General features: G+C 39.1%; 1 protein-coding gene across 2 annotated transcripts in view; it reads right to left on the reverse strand.

Annotated features, from left to right (window-relative positions):
• Positions 1 to 14,858, reverse strand: part of ELOVL1 (ELOVL fatty acid elongase 1) — a 1,026,911-nt gene extending 1,012,053 nt beyond the window's left edge. For both annotated transcript variants that reach the window (XM_044085409.1, XM_044085410.1), the window contains exon 1: positions 14,679 to 14,858. The gene's annotated coding sequence lies outside the window, so the exon portion shown is untranslated. The remainder of the gene's footprint in view (positions 1 to 14,678) is intronic.
• Positions 14,859 to 25,445: the final 10,587 nt, after the last annotated feature.

Raw genomic sequence — 25,445 nt, forward strand, 5'->3', positions numbered from 1 at the left:
GTATGGCTTACGCCACCCCTTGATTTGAGTATACTGTGCCCTTTAAGGTTTAGTTTACTGCGCCTCTGTCGAATAGTGACACAGGAGTAATCCCTGGGACAAACCTACGATGCCCCATCCACCTATCGAGATTCTTCTTGAAGAGATTCAGTGAGGTGCTCTGCCTCACATGAACTGGAATTCTATTCCAGAGCGAAGGGAGCCTCTGGGTTATGAACCTGTCCCTCCAAGCAAGTTCTATTTATTTCTGTGCTGATGTTAAAGTCCCTCGAGCGTGTGGCTCTAAGGGATTTAGATTTACTGAGGTGGAGCGTGTCCATTAATTCTGGATTTGACATAGCTTTGTATGTCAGGCATAGATCGCCTCGAAGTAGGCGGTATGCAACCGAGTAGAGCTGGAGTTTTTTTTTAACAGAGCAGCATATGGCATCTGTTTGAGACCCTTGATCCTCTTGGTGAGATACTTTTGGGGTCTTTCTAATTGCTGCAGGTGTCGGGTAAGGTACATCCCAAAAGGGGCACTGTATTCTATGATGGGCCTGATGAGGGATGAATAAAGGGGCACGATTACCTCTCTTGATCTAGATGTGAAACCCTTCATGATGAGGTGGGCTATGTAGAAGGTCTTTCTAACCACTTTGGCAATGTGGTTTTCAAAGGAGAGATTGCCATCAACTTGGGTCCCCAGGTCCCTAATAACTTTCTCTGTACTTAATGGGTTTCCGCCTATGTGGTAATTTGTGGGCACATTGTTTTTGCCAAAGGGTATGACTATACATTTTTTGGCATTTAGCTTTAAACCATGGCACTGGCATCAGTTATCTGTCTCTGTGAGACCTTTTTGAAGGATGTTTGTCAGCTGGAGTGTCGATTATGGCGCCCAGTTTGCAGTAGTCTGCGAACTTGGTGAGCCATAGTCCTCCCACATTTGCCTGTACCTCGGAAAAGTATATACCAAACAAGAGTGATCCCAGGACAGAACCCTGTGGGACACCACTTGTGACCGGTTTCGGGTCGGACATGGCTCCAGCAACTCTCACTCTGTGGGTTCTGTCTTTGAGCCAGTTTGCAACCCATCTTGTGACACAGGGGCTTATATTTAAGCTGGATAGCTTATCTATGATGCCAGAGTGGGGTATTGTATCAAATGCCTTTGCAAGGTCCAGATAGGCTGTGTGGACTACCTTCCCTTCATCTATGGCTTTGGTGACAGTTTCGAAAAAGTTAACCAGGTTCAAAAGGCAGGATCTGCCCTTGACAAAGCCAAACTGGGTAGGATCTATTGTCTGTAGGTCCCCAAGGGCTTTGTTTATGAGCTCCATGATAATCCTCTCCATAGCCTTGCAGACTAAGCTAGGTCAGGCTTATGGGGCGATCCGTAGAGGCTCCACCTTTGTGGAGTGGGACCACTGTTGCTGTACGCCATTCTGTGGGCACATATCCTGTAGTGAAGGCTGAGATTGTATAGCTGTTTTATTTGAGGGATTAGTTCCTCTTGTTGTTCCATGTAGGACGCAACCTGGGACGCCATCTGGTCCCATGGAAGCAGTGTTTTTTTGCTTTGGAGAGGACAGCCTTCACCTGAGCATCAGAGATGTTTAGGGGGCAGCCCTCTGCTGGGATAGATACTTGCTCTTTTGGGGGGGGGGGTGGAGAAGTTTGCACTGAACCTGTCTGCCAGGATATTGGCGATGTCTGTGGGTTCAGTGTATTTTTTGTCGTTTAGAATCAACTCAGAGCAAGTCCGGGAGTTGCATCCCAGGTTCCTAACAACTGAAAACAGCCTTATGATTGTCTTTGGTGTCTTGTGCAATTTTTCTCTCGAAGCTGGCCTTGGAAGATTTTAGGAGGGATCGTAATTTTTTGCTAGTACTGATCAGAGAAGCCTTCCCTATTAGGGATTTTGCTCTGTCATGTAGTAGCTTCCTCCTTCTGTTGTACAGTTTATTTATGGCAGGGGTCCACCAGACTGGACACCTGCCTTTGGATGATTGGGTCTTGGGCTTTGTTTGGGATAGCATGATCCATGCATTCCTGGAGATGTCCGTAGAATGCGTTTATATAGGATTCTGCAGTTTGGGCCGTAGTTTCCACTGGCCCTGGGGCCTTGAAGGATTCCACTTTGGTTTTGAGAAGTGAGAAGTCCGCTTTTGAGAAGTTTTTCACTGTGGTTTTCTGGGCTGGGGTCTGGAGGTGGACAACCAGTGAAATTAATTTATGGTCTGATCTTACCAATGAGGGATATACTTCTGGTGTGGAGCATAAAGTTCCCATGTTGGTAATGATCAGGTCTAGTATGTTGTCCCCTCTTGTGGGAGCGGCGACTAGTTGTTCCATAGCATTTGAGTTTATAATTTCCAGGAACCTTTGGGCTAAAGGTGCTGGGGCTTGAGTAGTGCTCCCAGTCAATGTTTGGGTAGTTGAAGTCGCCCAATATAATGGTGTTCGGAGAGATCTTCATGTTCTCCAATGTTTTCAGGAAAGCAGAGTGGGATTCCTGACTTTGAGAGGGTGGTCTGTAGGATGCTATAAACTGAAAAGCAGTCTTGCCCACTGTTAGTTGCACATGGATGGTCCCCGATACTTCGTGCAATGCCACTAACCTGGAGGTGTGGATATCCTTGATAAATATGGAAACTCCCCCTCCTTTTGTGGTTCGGTCTGGTTTTTGGGGCCAAAAAGCATGATATGAGGTATAGCCTGGTAGTGCTGGGGTGCTCTCTGGAGCCTTGAACCAGGTTTCTGTCACTGCACAGATATCTATGTTCTCCATACTGAGGAGAGCTTCGAGTGCATGCATCTTGAGGTTAAGACTTCTGGCGTTAAGCAGCATTACCCTTAGTTTCTTGTTCCTTGTGCTGTCTATGGTGGTGGGTTTGACTTTTGAGCCTTGCCTAAAAAAGGCACTATGGGGGTGGCAAGAGCCTTTGCCAATATCCAAAAGCCCAGTGGTGACAGGTGCAAGCCATCCCTAGCGAAGCAATGTGGCTTGCAGAGCATGTCATCCCAGGCTGACAGACACTGGATCCACTTTGAATGACACCAAAATTTTAGCCAATTGTTAAAATCGATCATTTTGTCTTTGTACTGTGGCATCATTCTAGGTGAGGGCAAGATGCTGCTCAAGGTCAGGGTCATACCAGCCTGGGCTACATGATCAGAGAGCTCCTCTATGTCTCTTTTCATGTAGTCCAGTGAGGTACGTCTCAGGTCATTCACACCAGCATGTGCAATGACCGGAGTCATATTTGTATTTGCTTTGGAGTGACCTGAGTGCTTGCGTTATGTGGCAGATCCTAGCACCCGACAGGCAGCTCACTGTGACCTTCTCTTTATTCAGCCTGGTGAGCGGGACGTCAGTGTCTGACAATAGTCACCTATTACAAGAGTATCAGGTGTGTTATTCAGCCTTAAGGGCTGTGGCTGCTTTTGCACACTGACTTTGTGGGCTATGTGTTGTGCGTGTTTTGTTTTAAGGTAGCATTTGCTTGGATGTCTGCTTTGGAGGTCTCTTGTTGCTTAGGTAGATTTTTATTTAGAGCCTCAGAGTATGTTTTTGTGTATTTATGTGTTTAGTTCGCTGATGTGGTGGGACTATGTGATACTGGAATTGTGTTGTATGAGGTTACCTTCTCCTCCTGACTGGTTACACCAGTTTTGAGATGAGAGAGCTCAGCCTCCAGTTTGGCTAAATAGTTGCATCTCTCACATATATTTGATCCTGTTTGGAGGAGGAGGAGAGGGTTGTCCGTGTACATGAGACAGTTGTAACATTGCCTCAAAATTCCCAGATTCACCAGCTGGACTGGAGAGGAAACCTTTGACTGGACATCCTTGCAGAATTGATGAAAAAGACAAGAAAACTGGGCAGGGATGCTGCCAAGAGACCTACAAAGCAATACTGAAGGAACTTCTGGCAAGCACTGGTTGTGTACGTGACAACAATCTCCAGTATTCTCTATATGTCTGGGCTATGGAGTAGGGGTTATAAGCCTTTTCTTAAAGGAAAAGATCCAGGCCCAGCTAAAATTTGCAAAACAATACATAAAGTCTCCCAAAAGCATGTTGGAAAATGTGTTATGGCCTGATGAGACCAAGGTTGAACTCTGGCCACAATTCCAAAAGGTACGTTGGACACAAAAAACACTTCACTGTGGGGATGGTGTTCTTTCGGTGATGTGAAGCATGGTGGTGGCAGTGTTATGCTTTGGTGTTTCTTTTCTTCAGCTGGAACTGGGATTTTAGTAAAGATGGAGGGAGGGAATTATGAACAGTTCCAAATACCAGTCACTTTTGGCCCAAAACCTTCAGGTGTCTGCTAGAAAGCTGAAGATTAAGAGAACTTTCATCTTTCAACACGACAATGACCCCAAGCATACATACAAATCAACAGAAGAATGGCTTCAGAGGAAAATTAAAGTTTTGGAAAGGCCCAGCCAGAGCCCAGACCTAAATCCAATAGAAAATCTTTGGGGTGACCTGAAGAGGACTGTGCACAAGAGATGCCCTCACAATTTGACAAATTTGGAGTGCTTTTGCAAGAAGAGTGGGCAAATATTGCCAAGTCAAGATGTGCCATACTGATACTCATACCCAAGAAGACAATGTTGTAATTACAATTAAAAAGGTGCTTCAACAAAAGTAATAGTTTAAGGCTGTGCACACTTATGCAACCAGCTTATTGTACATTTTCCCCCTAACAGATTTGTTTTTCAATTGAATTTTATAGGTCACATTAAAGTTGGAAAAAACTGGCATTTTATTTCAACAGGGGTGTAAACTTTTTATATCCACTGTAGATATTAGGGTGAACAGTGTTCAACTGATCTCTCTCAGGCACGAAACAAACACCCTTACAGCTATACATTCTCATCAAGGAACACCGCCCTGCCTGCTATACCACAAAATACCATGGTCTCACAAAAGCCTCTTACCCTGTATGTACACAAGGCTAAAGATAATATGATCAAAGTCCTGCCAAGTTTTGTTAGAATCATCAAGTGCAAACATTCCAATCCTCCACTGTTAGGAATTCCATTATACAACGACCCCCCTACCAATATTCCAAAACGTGCATGCTGATTGGTCAGCATGCACATTGTAAATCAGACATACTAATGGAAAAAGGTCCAGTCGCCCAGACTTTTCCATTAGTACAAGTCTTTTTTTTTTTTTTTTTGTTGGACAGCAATGGAGAATAGAAGAGCTCCGATGCTGTTATCTCGCTATGTTAAAAGAGTTTAATAGAGAGATAGCTAAAGCTGTCTCACCATGTTAAATGAGTTTAACATAGCGAGACATTTTTAAAAGCAACAGAGATCTTTCTTTCTCCGTTGCTTCCACACACAGTTCTGATTTACTGCGTAAGCATACGCAGTACATCAGAACTGCCGCAGAATACTGGACAGCTGTGGAAAGGCAGCAAGGAGGCATTATACAATTCCATTATTTAAGAAAAGTATTTTTTTTTTCTTAAATAATGTCATATAATAGCAATAACCCACTTCTGGGTGTGGGTAATGCTGATTTACCCATGGTTGTCTTCGATTGGCCACTCGGGCTTCGCCCTCATGACCGAACCACACCAACCGTGGGTAAATCCAGCATTACCCACACCCAGGCGTGGGTTTTAATTCTTCCACATTGAGGAACCCAAAAAAATGAATGACAAAATTAACAGTTGTGCTTTATAACAAAAAGAGGAAGCTGAAGAGGCAGACTTACCAAATATCTAAATATGCTCAAAAGACCTATAAAAGCACCTTCTTCAAAGCATAATAAATTTATTGTGCTGAGTGTGTTGTCAGATTGTCAGCCAGGCTTTTCCAACTATGATCACATTTTCATTAAAGCAATTCACCCCTCTGGACTGCTAGATAAATCACTACTGCCAGTAAGCACACATTACAGCACTGAGGTAGGAAAAAGAACACTTCTTGTGTTTTCATAACATTGCTACTAAATACTTTACACTGCAAATTACTTTACACTGCAAATTACTACACAAAATGTTGAAGTGGGACATTTTATGCAGAAACAATACTTTTCAGTATTAAATCTTTTACACACTGCAATGTTACATAAATACTTGATCATTAGAAACAAATCAAACCTCTTGTTGGTTTCACAGGTAAGATACTAGAAATTATTAAAGACCACACAGGACCCTACTCAAGTTAATGTAACCAGCCCTTGTTTTTGACAATACACCAGTGCTGGCTGCCTGGTTCAGGGAGGCTGCACTGCACAGACAATCCCAAGTGCTGAATTTATGAAAATGCATCCAATTGTAAAGACTGACCTTGAAAGTGGTTAGGACACTACTTTGTTAGACAAGGGTAAGCCATTCTAATGGCAGGGAAAGAGTTGGGTTGCACTAACAGCCTTCTCCCATTACCGACTCCTGTTTGCCAATGGAAATCAAGATCCACAGTTCAGGTATTTCAGGGGATTCATGGTTTTACCAAGCTGAGAAAAGGTCAAATAGGGCATGGTCCTTCATGGCACAAAAGGCCAATGGTTCCCCATGAAGGAGTCTAGTTAAGACAGATCCTTTTGGGGTTTAATCTGAGGATGTCCTAGGATTACATGGGGCATCAAGCTGTGCAACATGCCTAGAGAAGTAAGCATTACCTTCAATGATGGGTCTGGCAAGAGAAAACAAAGGGACCGAGACTTTTTGATCTAGTGGAAATGCCTTTGGAGATTAGCAAAACATTCTATTTGTCTCGGATACACACACTCCTCTTATCCTCTCTCTACATACCAATACACTAAAGATAATTCCCCACTTTTATAACTACTACATTAGTATGCAGACTAGAATGAAGGAAAAGTAAAGCAACACCTGCACACACATTGTGCTTTCATTCATCACTTTTTAATGGAAGCTCTTTAATGTAAAAGACTAAAATGTTACTCCAGATACTATTAATATTTTCTGTGTTTTAAGTTGGTCTATTTCCGATAAAAAGGAATTATGGAGTTTTTTCAAACGTACTTTGATTATACACTTGCTAAGGTCAGTTTGGCCCAGTTCATGCCTGCACACTTAACCTGGCTAACAAAAGCAAAAATAAACTCCAGGTATGGCAGTAATGTTTTCACGTTTCTTGTATCTTTTTAAATTTTTGTTTCTATAGCATGCTCCCTACTGTTACACCAATGGCAACTATTAAATGCAGTGATAAAGTCAGAGCATATGAAGGTGTGACATAACAGGACAGGTGTTCAGAAGCTTCAGCACATGCTGGTAGTGATAAGAAGCAGCTTGCTTTTCCAGTACTACAATTCACAAAAGTAAAACTCCAGACATTCTAACAAAACATGTTGCTGAAAAAAAAAAAAAAAAAAAAAAAAAAAAAAGCATACATGCTACAGTACGTTAGGTTGAAAAGCTGTCCCATTTGACATCATACAGCAGTTTTTCAGCTTTCCACTGCTAATCCTCAACACAACTTGAGTCACAATTAAATTCACAGCTCAACACTAACTTTTCTACAGCTGGATTAAGATGTCCGATGACCAGGCTTAGATTTAGGAGATTAGCATCTCGTATCTCAACCACAGTTCAGTTAGTGGCTTGGGTGATCCAATCAGGTTCGAATAGTAGCTCAGGTGCCTGATGGAACTGGCAGGGGAATATGGGCTTTTCTATTCGGGGGAAAAAGGGACAGGTTTCGTCCTCACTGCCACAATACCCTTAGAAGAAGGACAGTGATGCAAATGAATGCAAAAGCACAGCAGAGCAGAAATCATTTGCTCAAACGACACTTCTATGAAGCAAAGTCACTGACCATACAGGTACAGGGATGGTTAAAACTCACTGAATCATGTGCAGATGAAGGGAATAAGTAGGATGGGTAATACAGAAAGGCAAAAAGCCAAGCTTGAGTAAGGAGCGCAAGGGAGAGGATTCTTTGCATGACTGGAATGTTACAGCCTGAAGTACTGCCACACACAGAGAAAGCCCGAGAAACAGCACAAAGTGCATACATGTTATTCAGTTGAGAAAATACCCCAGTAACAGAACAGTAGACAAGGAAATGCACAACCCTTACCAAGGTCAGAGGCTACAGAGCCCAATACCAAGATTGCAAACAGGATACAATAAATCAACATAACTAGGACCTGCTGAAGAGATGGGCATTTATCCCTAGACACCACGTCTATGGAACAGGCTCCCCATCAATGTGAAGCAGATTTCCTCCCTAACCCAGTTCAAGTGCAACTTGGACTACTGGATGAGAAACTAGACATTCATCCCTGGTTTGGCACCTTTGTCTCTAATGGACACAGGTAAGCTGTAAATGGTTCATCTCCCAGGCCCATGCTTACACTTATCAGAACTAGATTTGGGATGTATGGCTGGGCTTAAAAAGGCCCTTGTGGTTGTAAGCCTAGTAAGCATATATGAACCTATAAAGGAGAAGGCATAGTGTGCATCACTTCCACTACAACACTTGGGAACCTAGCCAATCCACTGTAAGGTACTTGATGGGGGATACACTGGGCCAGATGACATGGCAGAAACTGCCAAAGGCATGAACACAGACAGTGGACAGCCATGTGCCACCAATAACTATTGAACACCCCTCTGCCCATGTGAAAATCTGCAGGAGGGGCACTCTTAATGCAAAGCCATCAGTCAAGAAAACAAAATAATGCATTGGGAAAACTACCAGGAAATAGCTATTATAGCACTCATGGTGAAGACACCACATTCCATTTTAACCAAAGGTCTTCCAAAAACACAAGAAATACCAGCACTGCTAAAACAAGTGTTACTCAAATACAAAGTGCTAAAGACTAAATCCAGACAAGCCAAGGAACAACTTAAATTTAACTTCTAAAAACAGATCTCATAATAAAAACAGCTGACATCAAATCCTGTTAAACAGTATGGTAAATAAATGCTTAATCTTGTGTCCTTTTAAATAAGATTCTAGTGATGGTCTGCATCTCTCCCCTCTGGGCTTTTGAATATTAGCTAAAAAAAAGTGTTATGCTCCCCCATAATGCCTTTTTTTAAGCAATGCCAAACTGAAAATACTTCTGACATAGCCAACCAAAGCCAAGAAAATGTAGATGTTTTTACTGCTCAATGCTAGGAGTCTAAAACAAGCCATCCCACTCTTTACAAGCTCTCCTCACCCTAAAAGATTATGCTGCCTGTGCAGTCACAGAGACAGTATAAAGCTGTGGACAGCACCCCAACAGTGCAAGGTTATGCTGCCTTCCACACATTTAGACCAGCTACTACACAGGCAGGGATTAAAAGGTGGAGGTGACTTGGTTTACATCAAAAAATAAATATACCATAAGGATGGTCAAACAGGGTGATTCACTTTAGCTTCTCCATATTCAAGGCAAAACCAACTTACTTGCAGGCTGCTACCACAAAACTCATAACATCTATTTTAACGTAATCAAAACAAACAATCACCATCCAACCCAATATACTCATGGATGACTTCATTACCCCCCATTAACTAGGAATCATACAAGACACCAAATGTGCAGGCACAGAGATTTCTGGATTTTGTAAACAAACTCCCTGCACCAGTTTGTCATTATGCCAACCAGGACTGCAAACATACTGGATCTGGTCCTCATTAGCAGAGGAAAGTGCTGCACACCCCCTAATAAAATATCCTCTCTGGTAAGATCACAGCACAAAATCATTTCCTTTGAAGTAAAAGAAAAAAAATGCGCAACACTGGAATGTTCAGGAACTACTCCAAGGCTAGCTTCCTAATATTAAGTGATAACCTGGCAGTATTTCAAAGCCTCCCTAAACCCTACACAGAACTGTTGACAGAAAGCCTATACAAGTTAATGCAATCTCAAATTAAATAACCCAGAGCAGGATAAAGTCTATCAAGTCCAAATTTGGAGCAAGTCTGGCCATCCAGACAAAATGACAACCAAAAGGCATTCTTTAGTTATGTCCGCAACCTTAAAAGCGATAGACAATTGGGCTCAGAGCTCATTGTTAAAAGGGGCCATCTATACTGAGCCAGAAGATGCAACAAACCTACTGGCAGACAAATTTAGCTCTACCTTTCCCCTCAGCCTCCAGTCAGGAAATGCCATCAAATACAACTCCTCCTACTATCACCAGCGAACAGGTAGTCAATGCTCTCTCAAAGGCCAAGAATACTGCATCGATGGGCCACAAAATATCCCAGGTTGCCTTGTAAAAAGCATGACCCAGCAGACACTCTGAAATTACTAACAGTAGCCTGCAAAACAGGCTCCATGTTTCATGAGTGGAATGCAGCAACTGTCATCCCTCTGGCCAAAGGCAGGCCATCTACATTCCCTGGAAACAGAGACCCATACAGCTCATTAGTCTTGTATGCAAAGCCATTGAAATAATCAATAATTACGTAGGAAACTTCCAGGCACTGGATCCAAACCAGTTCGATTTCTTCAAGGGCAGGTCATGTCTACTCAACCTGGTGGACTTCAAGAAGGTTTCCAAAGCAATGGATGAGTCAAAATAGTTCACATTTCCTACTTTGACTTAGCCAAAGGCATTTGACACAATACCCTACTTGGACATTGTTGACAAACTCAAGAGGTTACGTATAAAGCCTTATGTCAAATCACTGGGCTGCCAGCTGGCTAACAGACAGGACCCAGGAAGTTAGAACTGGGGAAGTCCACCTCCACAAAACAGTCCAGTCAAAAGGAGAATCCCTCAGGGAATCAATCCTGGAACTGCTCCTTTTTGACATCTACTTCTCTGAAGTAGAAAAGAATGACAGTCTCTAGCTGACTAAATTTGCAGATGGTTGCAAATTAGCAACAGTCAGAATCCCCCACTGGCACTAATGTTCTCCAGGAAGGGCTGACAGACAAATAAGGTTGTCTCACAGCCATGGATTAACACCAAATGTACAACAGTATCCTAATGAAGTCAGCCACCCCTGATAACATATTGAACACACCCCTAGTCAGAGACTCAAGGACATTTAGACAGTAATCCAGCTTTTAACCATCATAGATCTATAACAGTGTGGAAATAATTCTAGGATGTGCAACTTACAAACAAAAGTTACTGCACATAGATACAAGGTGGTCACTGTGTTACTGCACATAGATACAAGGTGGTCACTGTTTCACTGCATTTTGCATTCTTCAGACCCATCATGGAGAACGATGGGCCTTTTGGCAGGTACCCAACCAGGCACATCCAATAACCGAAACTTTCAAAAAGGCTCCTCACTAAAAGAGTACAGAAAGTAGTAACATGTTCTGTGCAGACCACATCAAAGCGGTATCCCGTTGCCTACAGGCTGTTGAGGAAACTCTGCCTAACAAACAAAGCATTGTTAAACACCACTGTGATGGGCCTCCTGCCTATCCCCAAAACAAACAGCACCAGTATTACTCATTGTAAAGACTCAAATCTTGCCTTTGATATAAATAGGACCTGCTGGAGAGACAGGCATGTATCCCAGAGACTACCGCTTCTATGAACAGACTCCCCATCCGTGTGAAGCAGAGTTCCTCCATAACCCAATCTGGAGGACTGGATTGGGAAATAGGTGCTAAACCAGGGATGAATTTCTAGGTCTGCAATAGACACAAAGTCTGTAAATGGTTCAATCTCCCAAGCTCCTGCTTACACTTATTAACATTACCAGAACTTGTCAATTAGGCTGCATGTCTAGGCTTAAAAAGGCATCAGTGATCATTGACCTAGTACACACCTATGAACAGTATCCACTATTTGACCCTCCCCTACATAAGCACACAGAGTCTCAGTGGTGTCAAGTATTGTACACAGAAGTATGAACTCCCTATAACTCATCTATAGAAATCACAGAATGCCCTGCCTAGAACAGCAGCTACTACTACAAACACTTGCTGCAGACATTGAAGGCCAATACTGGTGCAAGCAAGAAAGTTTCTGGGTAGCACAACCTGGAGCAGAAACTAGAAAGTTACACAGATATGAAAAGCAAAGACAGTATAATTTATATACAGAAAAGTGAGACTTACTGTAGAACTAGACAATCCGTAACAAAAAAAAAACAAACTTGCATAACAAAACATACTTTAGTTGTTGAGAACAGAGAGACACCAGTTGCATAGTCTTTCTGGGGAAAACGTAGCAATGAGTTTAAAATACCATGCTGACCTAGCTTAGGAATGGGCTTTACAGTTCTTGGGAGGGAAAGGGTCCCAAGCTTTGTCACCAGTACTCCCTTTCCACTTCCCATCCTTGGCCAGGGCCTCCTTTTATTAGCCAAGTCAGTTATGTCTGGGGTAAATTTATTAATACCCATCCAATTATCTAGGACCAGACAGAGTGATGTACAAAAGCAGTATGAGGTGGGGCTACTGGAACATCTGAGAACACAAAAAGTCTGCAGCTATCAGGACAAGCTATGAACTTCAGAACCTGCTTAACCAAATTATCAACCACTGTCAACTTAGCTGAGGGAGGACGACCCAGCTTGCATCTCTGAAAATACTGCTGAACACAGCACAGTAGTGTGGCGACAAACACAAATTAAACCGGGAAGATATCTAAATTAGAAAGACTGTTTCTTGGAGCATTTCACAATTGAGAGGAAAATAGGGTTAGTGACTTAATATGACAGCATAATCTTCAGTATCACCTGAACAATGTACCTTAAAATGATGTTTTTTGGGAGGTGGGGGGGTTTCTTTGAGATCTTGCAACCCTTAAATAAACAAAAGAAATTATTTTACAGTCTTGCGACCGTTAAGTCTGACTGAGGACAAATCCACTTACACTACTACTGCAACACACTACAACTGCAACAGGGGTGGGAGGATTACACACAGCATGTTATACCACCATTAGTCAGTCAAATCTCAACTAAATGCTGTTTGACCTGGTAAATAATGAAATTAAGAATACAGAAGACACTCTGTGGCCATTTCCAGTGTACCAAGAATTGCTGTCATAGCACTCCACCCAAGATTAATTCTGACCCTCAGTACTTCACCGAGTATTCAAACAGTATTAAAATTGTCGTTAAGCTTCTTCTCTGCTAAGCTCCCAATAATATGCACTTTGACCACAGCAAGCATTATTTTACTTTGTGCATTTAAACAAATCTAATCATGAACTTTCTGCAAAACTAAACCCGGCCACTCTATAATCATCTGCCATCTTCTCTATGAACTGAAGATTTCTCCCCCTTACCCCAAACCTAACTGCATAGCTTATTAGATTTACAACTCCACAAATTCTCTCTTAACCACTTGATTCCCAATCTCATTTTGTCAACCCTCATTTAATATAAAAGACTATAAATTCCAAAGATTCCTTTACATTATACTTGTGTGATGCACACTAGATGTTCTTTTATACTAACAGTCTAAATGCCTTTATTACTATAAATGTAACTAATGAACACATACAATTCTTTTGAAAATAACCAGTAGCCACCTTTGCTTTACCCCTTTTCTGCAACTGCTTCTTCAGTTTGCTGTAACCAATTCTGCTTCGACTACTGCCCAAATTATGGCTGAATAGGGTCCTCATACCTTTAGAGGAGCCCATAATATTTATAAACTCCTTCCCCTTAGCAATAGGGAACGGTGCGCAAACTGTCTGTTCTTCACATTTTTTCTGACCAGTTACAGTAGAAGAAAAATTCAAGAAAATACTCCCAACAGTGACACAAAGACCCAGTTGTATTTTCTCACTGGAGTTTCTGCGAGGAATGTTTGACACATACTGCCATTTCCTCTGCTATATTACAAACCATTCCATTACACAAGCATTTCAGACACTTTACAGGGTTAAGCCTGCCCTTAAACTCACAATGACTTAACAGTTATCTTAAGGCCCTGCCATTAAAAACCTTTAGTTAGAAATTCCTTTTTGACTTCCTTTGGCTAGGTACAAAACACAAGGAGTTCTAAGTAATAAACACCATACCATACTGACAGTCAAGCCAACCTGCCTGTCCCCCTAATCACTACAGGGAAATAAAACACACAAACAGATGGAATCTCTTCATGACCTTGTAATTATTTCCCTGCCTTTCATTCACTACCACATAAACCCCACCCCTCATTCTTTCAGTTTGGAAAATGTATGCATGACTCAGTCTACATATACCCCCGCCAAGTTGTTTGCTGAGCACGCCCAAGCAATATGTGTAAATGTGAAATGGCAAGGATTAAACAAATGTGTCAATTCAACCACAGGTACCCGATAGGAAGGGGGATGGGTGATTTCTAATGACACTCAAGCAATGTTCAACTTTGGTCAACCACAAATAAAAAAGATAAATAACTAATGCAAACAGAGGAGGAGACTAATTGCAGATTAAATGAAATGAAAGCTTCTTTACCACAGCAGAAAACCTAAGTAGTTCAAAAAAAAAAAAGTCCGAACAAGTTGTAAATTACTTCAAGTCACTAGGATGACAAATATCTTATCTGCATGGGAGAAAGAGAGTTAACCTGAGCTAAACATTTGCCAATTATGTGAGTGGGAAGCTCAGTATGCAATTTAATTTCACAAAGAGTAAGGATTCCCAGAAGACTTTCCCTGTATGCATGGGAAGCAGCTTACCGAAGTAAAACATATTTTACAGCTACAGGTGTCAAGCAGTTAACTAACTGAAATTCAGAGCTAAAACAATACATATATACACACTTAAGCTTTTGTGTGGACTTACCTGAAGGGTCAGGGGAGGAAAGGCTACGCTGAAAGCTGCTCAGAAAGTTTGTACAAGAACTCAGCTCTGCTTCTGGTGCCAGCCTCTTCCTGCATGGTCAGCTGATGCTAAAACTGCATCACCCCAGGAAGGGCTGGGCTAGATCGAGGGCTTTCTGTTTGTCAGCTTATTGGTGTAAGCTACATACAAACCAGTTATACAGCAGGGAGTGGCAGCAAAACAGACTTCAGCTCTTAAAAGGGCTGGGTCTGTCAGCCAGTTCCTAGTACAGGGTTGCAAGTGTTGCAATTAAAATTACACAATTCACACATCTCAGTCCCTAACAAAACACTGACTTACTGTTTACACTGCATAGTGCGTTCCTCATCAGAAGTGTAGGTTTCAAGTGAATAATAGATTGTGGATATAGGACTTCATGAATATAAATTATGGATGTAAATTCATTTCACTCACTTCTTTCAATTTAAAAAATAACCCATAAAAACTTCAAATAGCTGTATATCTTGCCAATAATAAAAGTTTAGTTATTTGCTAGATATGGTATATTGTCAGCATAGCATTAGAAATTGCATGTATATGGCAGAATGTCATCCAAAACACTTGGTCAAAACATGTAATACCTCTCAACTGTCCAGATTTTCACAGAATGTCCAGATTTTTTGCATTGTAAATGTGGCCTGTTTCACATAAAATTAGTGGTTTTCTGGCAAATCATTGAAGACTGAAGTCACTAAATCATGGCTGACATTTGAATTACAGACTTCATGTCCTTCAGAAAACACATTAATGCAAAATATGTTATTCTGGCAACTTTCTAAATTTATAAGAGAAATACTTAGAATTTGTCCCTATTTTTGACCTTTGTCCAGCCCCCCCAAACTGTTTTTGGCTTTGTCCAGATTTCTTGCAGTAAGAGGTTGAGAGGTATAGTCATGTAACACAAGCTTAAAAATACATAATATACCACAGGTACAGACTATAGAAATTATGTACTAGTTTACTACACCATATGTTAACAAGTATTTCATAAACGTGTATTATTTTTACTCATATCATTTGTATTTCTTCATTCTGCCAGTCACAGTTTAAAAGTTAATTTCTCCATTGACCTGTTTAATGAACCAGTAGAAAAGGAATTTCAAAGCACGGTTCCAAGACAAGGATGAAAGGAGATGTTTTAAAAGGTATTGGCTCTATGGCTGCTGATGTTATAAAGCCTGAGGAAATTAGGCACTTAATAAAGTGTGTTGACTAGACATGAGATGTACCAGTACAGCTGGAAGATATCATAAAACTTGATCTGTAACCTTGCCATCCTGATTCATGAAAACGGTGAGCAACAACACAGAAAAATAGTCGCTGATGGTAAAACAGCCTGCCACCTAGTAGACCCATTTTCCTATTAATTCCTATTAATTTTAGAACAGATTCCACTTAAACAGCAACATTATTTAACAGCCCTCATAAGACATGTTTTATGGTATGCATACTAAATGCTTTTCCTTTGTCAGTACTGTTGAGATTATTACACCTTACAGAAGGCTCTTCCAGCAATCCACTACTCTTTACATCAAGCAATGCTTCCTTACATATCCCCTGAGTCATCCAGCCTGTATCTTCAAACTGTATCCTGTTCTCATACCTGTCTTTATTGTAAGATGGTGTCCTCTTGGACTCCAGATTCTCCTGAGGTATTTAAAAGTTTTAGTTGTCTCATCTGTCTTCTTACACAAATACACACACACACACACACACACACACACACACACACACACACACACACACGCACGCACGCACACACACACACACACACATACACACGTGCACGCACAACATTTATATATGATGTATGGAATCAAAAAGAAATACGTACAGAATGAGTTGTTTATGGAGCTTTATTAAAAGCTTCATAAAAAGTAATACCAGTTAAGCGCTTTCATCTACTATAGCAAAATGGTCTGCATCAGAACTGTTGAATATGCTGAAACTCTGGATTTAAATAACAAACTTAATTAATACCATATACATCATTCTGTCAAGCAATTAAAGTGATACCATCATACAAAGTTGTAGTACAACTATGCAAAAAAATAAATAATATTTATTTGGCAACTCTATTAACAACAAGTTAATATCGCATCAAGAAAAATAAACCTTAAAAATTAATCACATACAATAGTCATAATTTAGCTGTCCTCCTGTTTAATGCTAAAGTGATAGATACTATTTCATTAATACCTAGTTTGTGGTACGCATTTAAGTGTAGCTGCCATAACAGCTCTCTAAATTCTAAACGTGTTTCCCACGTGACACTTCTGGGGTTAGGTAATACAATCTCGAGAATGCCAAATTAAAACTTTTTAAAAGTGACACAGGTTAAAGAATGTTTAAGTAGGGCACTTTTCTTAAATGTCCTTTGAATATCCTACAAATGTCCATATATTCTCTTTCTTAAAGGTCACTCAGTCTTGGCCATATAAAACACTGGACTAGATGAACATCATGCTAAATAAACCAGTCCACTAGTGGCACATTTACAGCTCACCAAACAGACTGTACTTTTAAACTTATTAGATAAAACAACTACCTTTTCAGTGAGCATGTATGATCATTGTTTACAACTACCACTTCTCTTTGTATCAAAAAGTTGCCTTTTTTATGACTCAATACTTGTGTTCAAACAAGCTTTTCTGATTATCATTCGTTTTGTAAACAAACTGTGGTCCTTCCCCTAAGATGTCACAGAATTTATCAGTGGACTTTAAAATATTCCAGTTAGAATGTATAATGTTTTTACTTCCATACAACCAGGTGTATATTTTGATATTAAAGCCTTCTCAAAAGGTAATTCCTTTACACCAACTCTCCATGCAGAACATAAATCAGACAACGTATTATCTAAAAGGGGCTTATATTGCTGTCTCTCAAATTTGTTACTTATCTGATGTTTTCATCAAGCATTTCCACAGGGGAGCCCTTTTGTAAAAGCATATCCTTACATTTATTAACTTCTGATAACCATCCAATATTGTCAGAAATAAAATGGGACAATCTAATCAGTTGTCCCTTCACCAAACTTTGTTTTTGTTTGAAGTGGTGACTACTCTTAAAATGAAAATAAGAATTACAGAAAGTGGGTTTTCTAAATATAGTTGAATGAAACCCACCTTCTCCTTTACTTATAGTAACATTCAAGTAGTTAACAGAAAATTTATTAAATTCATAAGCAAATTAAAAAAAAAGTGGTATTTTACAGATGATAAACTCTGTAACTAATTAATGTGAACCAGACCACAAAATAAATGTATCATACAGATAACGCAAATATAACTTGCAAAAAGAAAAAAAAATCCTTGTTGTTAAAAACATTATTCGATTCCCAACCATACATAACTAGGCTGGCAAAAATGGGAGCACATGCTGCTCCCACTGCCATGTCATTTTGAGACCAGAGTTGAGACAACCCTTGTCGGAACTGCTAAGATGAGTAAATGCAGTGTTTGCCATTATTGCAAGTTTATGTATATGGGTGAAATTTTGTTTTATTAAGGGGCACACTTTTGACATAAAGGGTAGATACAATTGTAACACTGCAGTGGTTGTGTATGCAGCATTATGTCAAAAATGTTCGGGTGTCTATATAGGTAAGACCGAACGTAAATTAAAGGAAAGAATATACGAACATCATTATGAGATTAGAAAAAAGAAAGTCACCAATGCACTTTTTAAACATATTAAAGAACATTCAGAACATGATTTTAAATTTGTAGTACTGGAGCAAGTAGTTCCAAACCAAAGGGGGGGAGCATGGTCTCTTCTTTTGGAAAAGAAAGAATTAACTTAACAATTGCACCTAAATGCTGAATGTTGGCCAGGGCTGAATGAATTTTCGTCCATTACATGTCTGGTAAAGTTAAAGTCACTTATAAGATAAGACGATGATGAATGTCTATCAGTTGTTTTAAATATTAATTTATATATGAATTTCAGTATTGTAATTGCTATTCAAGTATTTATCCTTATCCACATGTTTTTTTTTCTGAGGGGTTTTAATCACATAATATCTTCGTGATGCCATGTTGTTTTTTTAAATCGGCGCATGTCATGGTTAAGGTATATGTAGTTCTTTAAAAGATTGAACTTTTAATTGATCATGTGATTAAAAAACTGTTTAAAAAGAATTTGCCTGTTGAAGTTTATTATCAAAGCAGATAAAAGTGTTTATCATTAAATGTTTTTTTAATGGCTTTAAGCTTCAGTATATCACATTCATTTTGTGTTTCTGTAACAGTTTGGGACATTTGTTGGACTTAGTCTAATTGAGAAAGTGATGTGACTTAAAGCTTTAACTGGGTCTCAAGCCTTATTTCCTGAAGCAGAAACGGTGGACTTACAAAAAATTGTCGGTAATCTTACACTGCTGGTTCAACAGTTAGCACAGAGAATAGACAGCATCACCCAGAATGGATTTCGTTTAACTGAAGGCAGTGCTACGAGAGCAGTATTCCCTTGGGTCAACAAACAACCCAGGGGTTGGGAGGGTGGCTTAATGGCTAAGGTGTTTGCCTTACAAACACAAGGTGCGGGGTTTGAGTCTCACAAGGGATAATTGGCTAGGCTTAAAATGGCTCGCAAGGGCAGTTAGCTTAGTACTAAACTATGAACCTATGAACCTATGAACAAGGGGAATGGACACACTTCTGGCTATCAACGATAATATACCATCTTTTTCACGAAATGTGAGTGTAGAGGACAATTGTATCAATCATGCAAACACAGCTAATTTGAATGAATGGCTACAGGGAAGTTTTAACTCTGGTTCGGTATCCCTTTGTAACAGGGCTTCCTTGGGTGAATGACTCAATGAGTTTGACTATAAATTATTGAAATTATGAAAGCTTCAGCTAGATAATACCTACTTAATTGAGTCAATAAAATCAAACAGAATGCCAAAAGGACTCAGAATGTGGCGCTATCCATCAGGTCTAATTAAAAACTCACCCTTGCACAAAGAAGTATTGATGTTATTTGACAGGCATGGGTGTGAATATATGGACATTTTAGTAAAACATAATACCAAACTTATTGAAGACCTGTTGACAGAAATTAACATTTTGGACAATGTCATCACAAAATACTTATTGCATGAACAATACAAAGTACAACATAAGACGATCTTTTATGATATAGATGTCAAAATCAATCAGATGAAAAATAGAAAATGTAAAAAGCTGGAGCATGATAGGGCTAATTATGACAACCAGAAGGCATACCCTAGTCCACCAGCTTCACAAGAATGGGACACAAGATATCCTAGAGTAAATTTTGAGGATGTGAACCATAATAACAATAACAACCAGTGTGATAGCAACAATCGACAAGTTTTTGAAAGGGAATTTGAAAGGGAAGATTTCAACAATGACCCTTTGGATTTCCCATCACGTCGTCACTCCACATGCCTAAAAGCGAAGGAGAAAAACCAAAGAGACCAATGGCCTGTACAGAATACGGCCTCACCTCCCCAGTACCACAGGACAGGTTGGCAGAACAGGAGATCGACCAAGAACAGCTGGTAACAGACTCGTTGATTGAAGGAAATGGAGCAGAGGATAGTGGACAACTGCTTTCTATTATTATGAACTGAACAGGTGACTTTAAAATTTATAATTTTAGTTCATTTAATTTTGATTCAGCATTTGCGGATTTATTCACAAAAGGTTGTTCCTTTGCTCCTATTAGAAGGGCCAAGTTAGCAGAAGCCATTATGGACATGAAACTGTATATTAGAAAATTGAATCTTAATGTGGTGTTCGATTAATCAACTGTAGTAGCATCTAATTTAAGAGTTTCTAGTATGGTAAATCCCCCTTTGCATCTGGTGCTTCAACTTTTCAAGAAAGTCTGTGAACTAGACTTAAGGAATACAGTTAAGTGATAATAAAAGGGTATGTAATTTAAATATTTCAAAAAAGAAAAAGACCTATTAGAATGTTTGAAAAGTTTGAACATCCGATTCATGAAGCCCGATGTGGGGGGGGGGGCTTATTGCTATGTAAAAATAGATTATATGGAGAAAATGTATAATATTCTTTTTAGTGATGGTTACAGACAAACTTCAAAAAATGAACTTATTATTGCATACTAAAAAAATTAAAATGCAACTGAACGATATGTTACTGATAGAACAGATAACTATAGAGGAATCTAAATACTTGAATGTAGAGATTCCCACAATATTCGAAGTGCCCAAGATTCACAAAGACCTCAATAACCCCCAGTGTGCCCCATTGTGGATGCAAGAAGGTCTATTACATACCCCATAACTAAATTCTTGGATATAAAACTAAAAAAACTTTGTAGAGGAAGGACAGTACATTTACAGGGACTCATGGGATTTTCTAAACAAATGCAATTCTCTAGAATATCATAATAACAATGTATTTATAACCATAGATGTCAAGGACCTGTATACAATCATTCCACATGACATAGGCATTCAGTGGTTCGCTGACTTTCTGTTTAGAAAAAAAGTATCACAGGATAAAATATGTTTATATGAGGAGATGCTTGAAATTGCATTGAAAAACAATTATATATTTTTTATGGACAATTTGTTCTGCAGCAAAACGTAGTAGCTATGGGTTTACCATGTGCTCCTTGTTAGTTATGGTAGAATGGGAACATTGGTACATGTTGTGATGCCCCAGCACTGGCCCAGTAATCAAGCAGCCTCAATCATCACTACTGGCAATAGTGGAGGGCATACACAATGGGAAGATGACAAGTACACACACAATAAAGAAGTACAATTTCCTTTAAGAGCACACAGAGATCACAGTCAGTCTGGGGCTGGTTTTTCCCTCTTTCTCCAGATCCCCAGTAAGACTACCCACTGGTACAGCTATATAGTTGATATCTCAGCTGAGTGGCCAATTTAAGACCTCCAGCAAACTCTCTGTCCAACCAATGCTTTGTGTCCCTGCCCTCATAGCTGACACACACACACACACACACACACACACACACACACACACACACACACACACACACACACACACACACACACACACACACACACACACACACATTCTTTGAGATTTGATTTATATACAAACAGACATACACACCTGGGGAAGGCTGGCACAGATCTACTTGTTATGCCCCTTCTGCCCAGACTATAAGGTAGCTTCCACTGCCACCAACCACTACTTATCAGCTACTATAAGGCTCTTACAAAGGGTGTCCAGTCCTACTGTGTAATGTTACTATTAATCCAAATGGTAGTCTGACCAAGCAAGGCTATTGGAGTGGCCTGTACAGTGTCACCAAATAGATATGCAAGTACTCTAAGAGCTTAAATATGTCTCACAAATATCAGCCACAAAGATAGTTTAAATATATTTAATAATAAATAATAAAAGAACTAGACAATACTCAGTAAATCAACACAGTAACTTCAGAGTTCAAAATCACAGGAAGTATTTAAAACAACATTACAGGACAGTCTCAGATAAATAAAGAAAACATCTAAACTAACCTTTACTATATTCCTAACTATATCTAAAAGAGTCACTACGTCTTGGAAACTTACTTACAGCAAGGCAAGTGCAGAAGGTGGGGATGATGAGTGGATGTTTCCAGGTCAAAGACAAAATACAAAATGCCCAGTCTGTCTCTGAGAGAGAGCTTAAATTAATATCAAATATTACTACTGGGTTAGCTTGGATGACATCACTTTTTGTCACCTGACTTAAGTTTCCAAGCTAAACCCCCCCATTGTAGCATTTGACATCTCCCTGTGAAAAAATACATCACCTTCAGATGTTTGCAGTTGCTAGAAGACATAAAACAATAAAACACTTACAAAACAATGCAGAAGGCACCTGGTTCTAGACATCCTGTCTCCTTGCTGCATTGAAACTAACTTTTATAACACAATTGTAAAACAATATTAATTTCAACTTATTTTCTTGATGTTTTGCTAGTTAACTCTGTATGTTCCATTTTCTACTGTTAAGACATACATTTGCACAGGTATATGGTTTATATACATTTCTGTTCTTTTCCATTAGGGTACACTGTGGACTCATCCTTGAAGCTCAGTACTGTACAAACCCTGTTCAACACACACGTCTGTACCAGTAGTTTAATATACACACATAACATATAGTTCTAATACATTTAGTAGCAATTGCATCATGCTGGTATTCACAAATGACATAACTATTTACAAAATTCCAGATAGCTGGCCTGGCAGTGTCTCCTTTTGTTACATTTCTATATAAATCATCTCAATATTCACAAATGACATATAACTATTTACAAAATTCCAGATAGCTGGGCTGGCAGTATCTCCCTTGTGTCACACTTGTTTTCTACAGGTTTTCTACATTCATGCAGACTGTATGTGAGATATTTGGATGCTATCTTGATTATTTGGAAGGATGGAAAAAACGGAATTTCATCATTCCTTGAGTATATTAACATAACTAGTCATTTCTTAGAATTTACTTATGATAATGGGGAAAATATTATTTCTTATTTGGATGTGTTTTTAACAAAAGACACAACTAGACGTGTACATTTCACAAATTTATAAGAAACCACATACTCACATACTTTCCTGCATTATACCAGTACCCATCTCATGAACTAAAAGAAATCTGTGGTTAAGGGCCAGTTCGTATGTGCAGCACTTATGGTATTCTTGATAAACATTTTTAGATGAATGGTCTTTGCTGAAAAATATATTTCTTAAAAGAGGCTATCCTCCATACTTAATAAATAATTTGATGACTGAAGTTATCACTAAATGAAACAACAGGTTTTTCAACCCAATTTTGTATAGTGTAAAACAAAAGAATAAGAAAGTGATTCCAAGGCAAGAACTCATTTATAATAACAAGAGTAACTTATTTAAGAACTCATTTATAACTACTTATACGTTGGATAGTGACACTATAAAATGGATTATTAGTAAAAACTGGACAATAATATAGGATGACAGAGAAATAAAGAAAAAAAAAGTAGGTGAGCGAGACATAACAGTTTATAGGAAAGGCTTTAATCTAAATAATTTTTTTGAGACCACAGTTGAGACAACCCTTGTTGGAACTGCTAAGATGAGTAAATGTGGCATTTGCCATTATTGCAAGAAGAAGAAGATATATATGGGTGTAATCTATTCTATTTAGGGACACACTTTAAAGATAAAGGGTAGATATGATTGTAACAGTGCAGGGGTTGTGTATGCAGCACTATATCAAAACTGTTCGGGTTTCTATATAAGTAAAACTGAGCGTAAATTAAAGGAAAGACTATACGAACATTATTATGAGATTAGAAAAAAGAAAATCACCAACACACTTTTTAAACATATTAAAGAACATCCAGAACATGATTTTAAATTTGTAGTACTGGAGTGAGTAATTCCAAACCAAGGGGAAGAGCATGGTCTCTTCTTTTGGAAAAGAAATAATCAACCTGGCAATTGCACTTGAATGCTGTGTGCTGGCCAGGGCTGAATGAAATTTTGTCCATTACATGTCTGCTGAAGTTAAAGTCACTTATAAGATGATGATGAATGTCTATCAGTTGTTTTAAATAATAATTTATACATGAATTTCAGTATTGTAATTGTTATTCAAGTATTTATCATTATTTATGTGTTTTTTTCTGAGGGGTTTTAATCACATAATACCTTAGTGATGCCTTGTTTGCTTTTTAAAATGGGGCGTCATGTTTAAGGTGTATGTAGTTCTTTAAAAGTTTGAACTGTTACTTGATCAAGTGATTTCGAAATTATATAAAAATAATTTTTCTGATGAAAATTTGTATCTGATGTAATAGTTTGGTATGTTTGCTGGACATAGATATGTGAGAGATATGCCATCCACTGCCCTACTGTTGCTTGTAAAATTCAGCCCCACCCCAAAATTCCCAGGCACTAGTATGCATGTCATATATTGCTAACTGAGGTCCATATGTCAGCCTTGAAACTCTCCTCAAACTACTAATTAAACTCTGGTTGCCTGGATCGTAGTCAGGCCTTTATCCCTCCACACTACCAGGAGGCTACACATCTAAATTATAGTTATGATCAAAGATTGTAGTACAAAACTGGAAAGAAATTTGGAGAGCACTATTAAATGGAATTAACAAAATGGCCTAATTATAAACCACCAGAACATATGAAAGCTACATATTAAGTAGAAATAGGAGTTAAATAACAGACTGACAAATAACAGACTTAGTAGACAAAGTCACTACAAAGCCAGTGATCTTAAAGGCCTACGTATAAAGTTTTAGAGAGAGAGACCATATCAGGGAAAAGGCTTGTGTGTTCTAGTGGTCTTGAAGTTTATGTCATCTAGAATTTAATAATCTTTCTTGGGTTAGATGATTGTGATGAATATGTCTAAAGTAAGGTCCTAGTCCGACAACACTCCATACCCATGAAGGACTCAGTTGTAAATTAGGCAGAAAAAAAAATGTCAAAATCTCAATAGCTTTGAAAGAAGATGAAGACTGGGATGTTATGTCATACTGAATATTAATGTTCCACTATAGCTGGGGCATCACAGAAAATTCTAAAACTGAGGGTACTGTTGAAGGTACGGAGGGGTTCCTTAAGAACAGAAAAGTTTAGATAACCTGGCAAACCCTGGCTTCTTGTTATTAAACCTCTTGAACAGCTGAGACGATCTCTCAAATAATGAACATATTACTGTTAAGCAGTCTTAAAATACACAGTTTTGTAATCAAGGC

The sequence above is a fragment of the Protopterus annectens genome, chromosome 10.part0 (genome assembly GCF_019279795.1).
Source record: "Protopterus annectens isolate FY-2018-M chromosome 10.part0, PAN1.0, whole genome shotgun sequence".
In the NCBI taxonomy this organism is placed as follows: Eukaryota; Metazoa; Chordata; order Ceratodontiformes; family Protopteridae; genus Protopterus; species Protopterus annectens.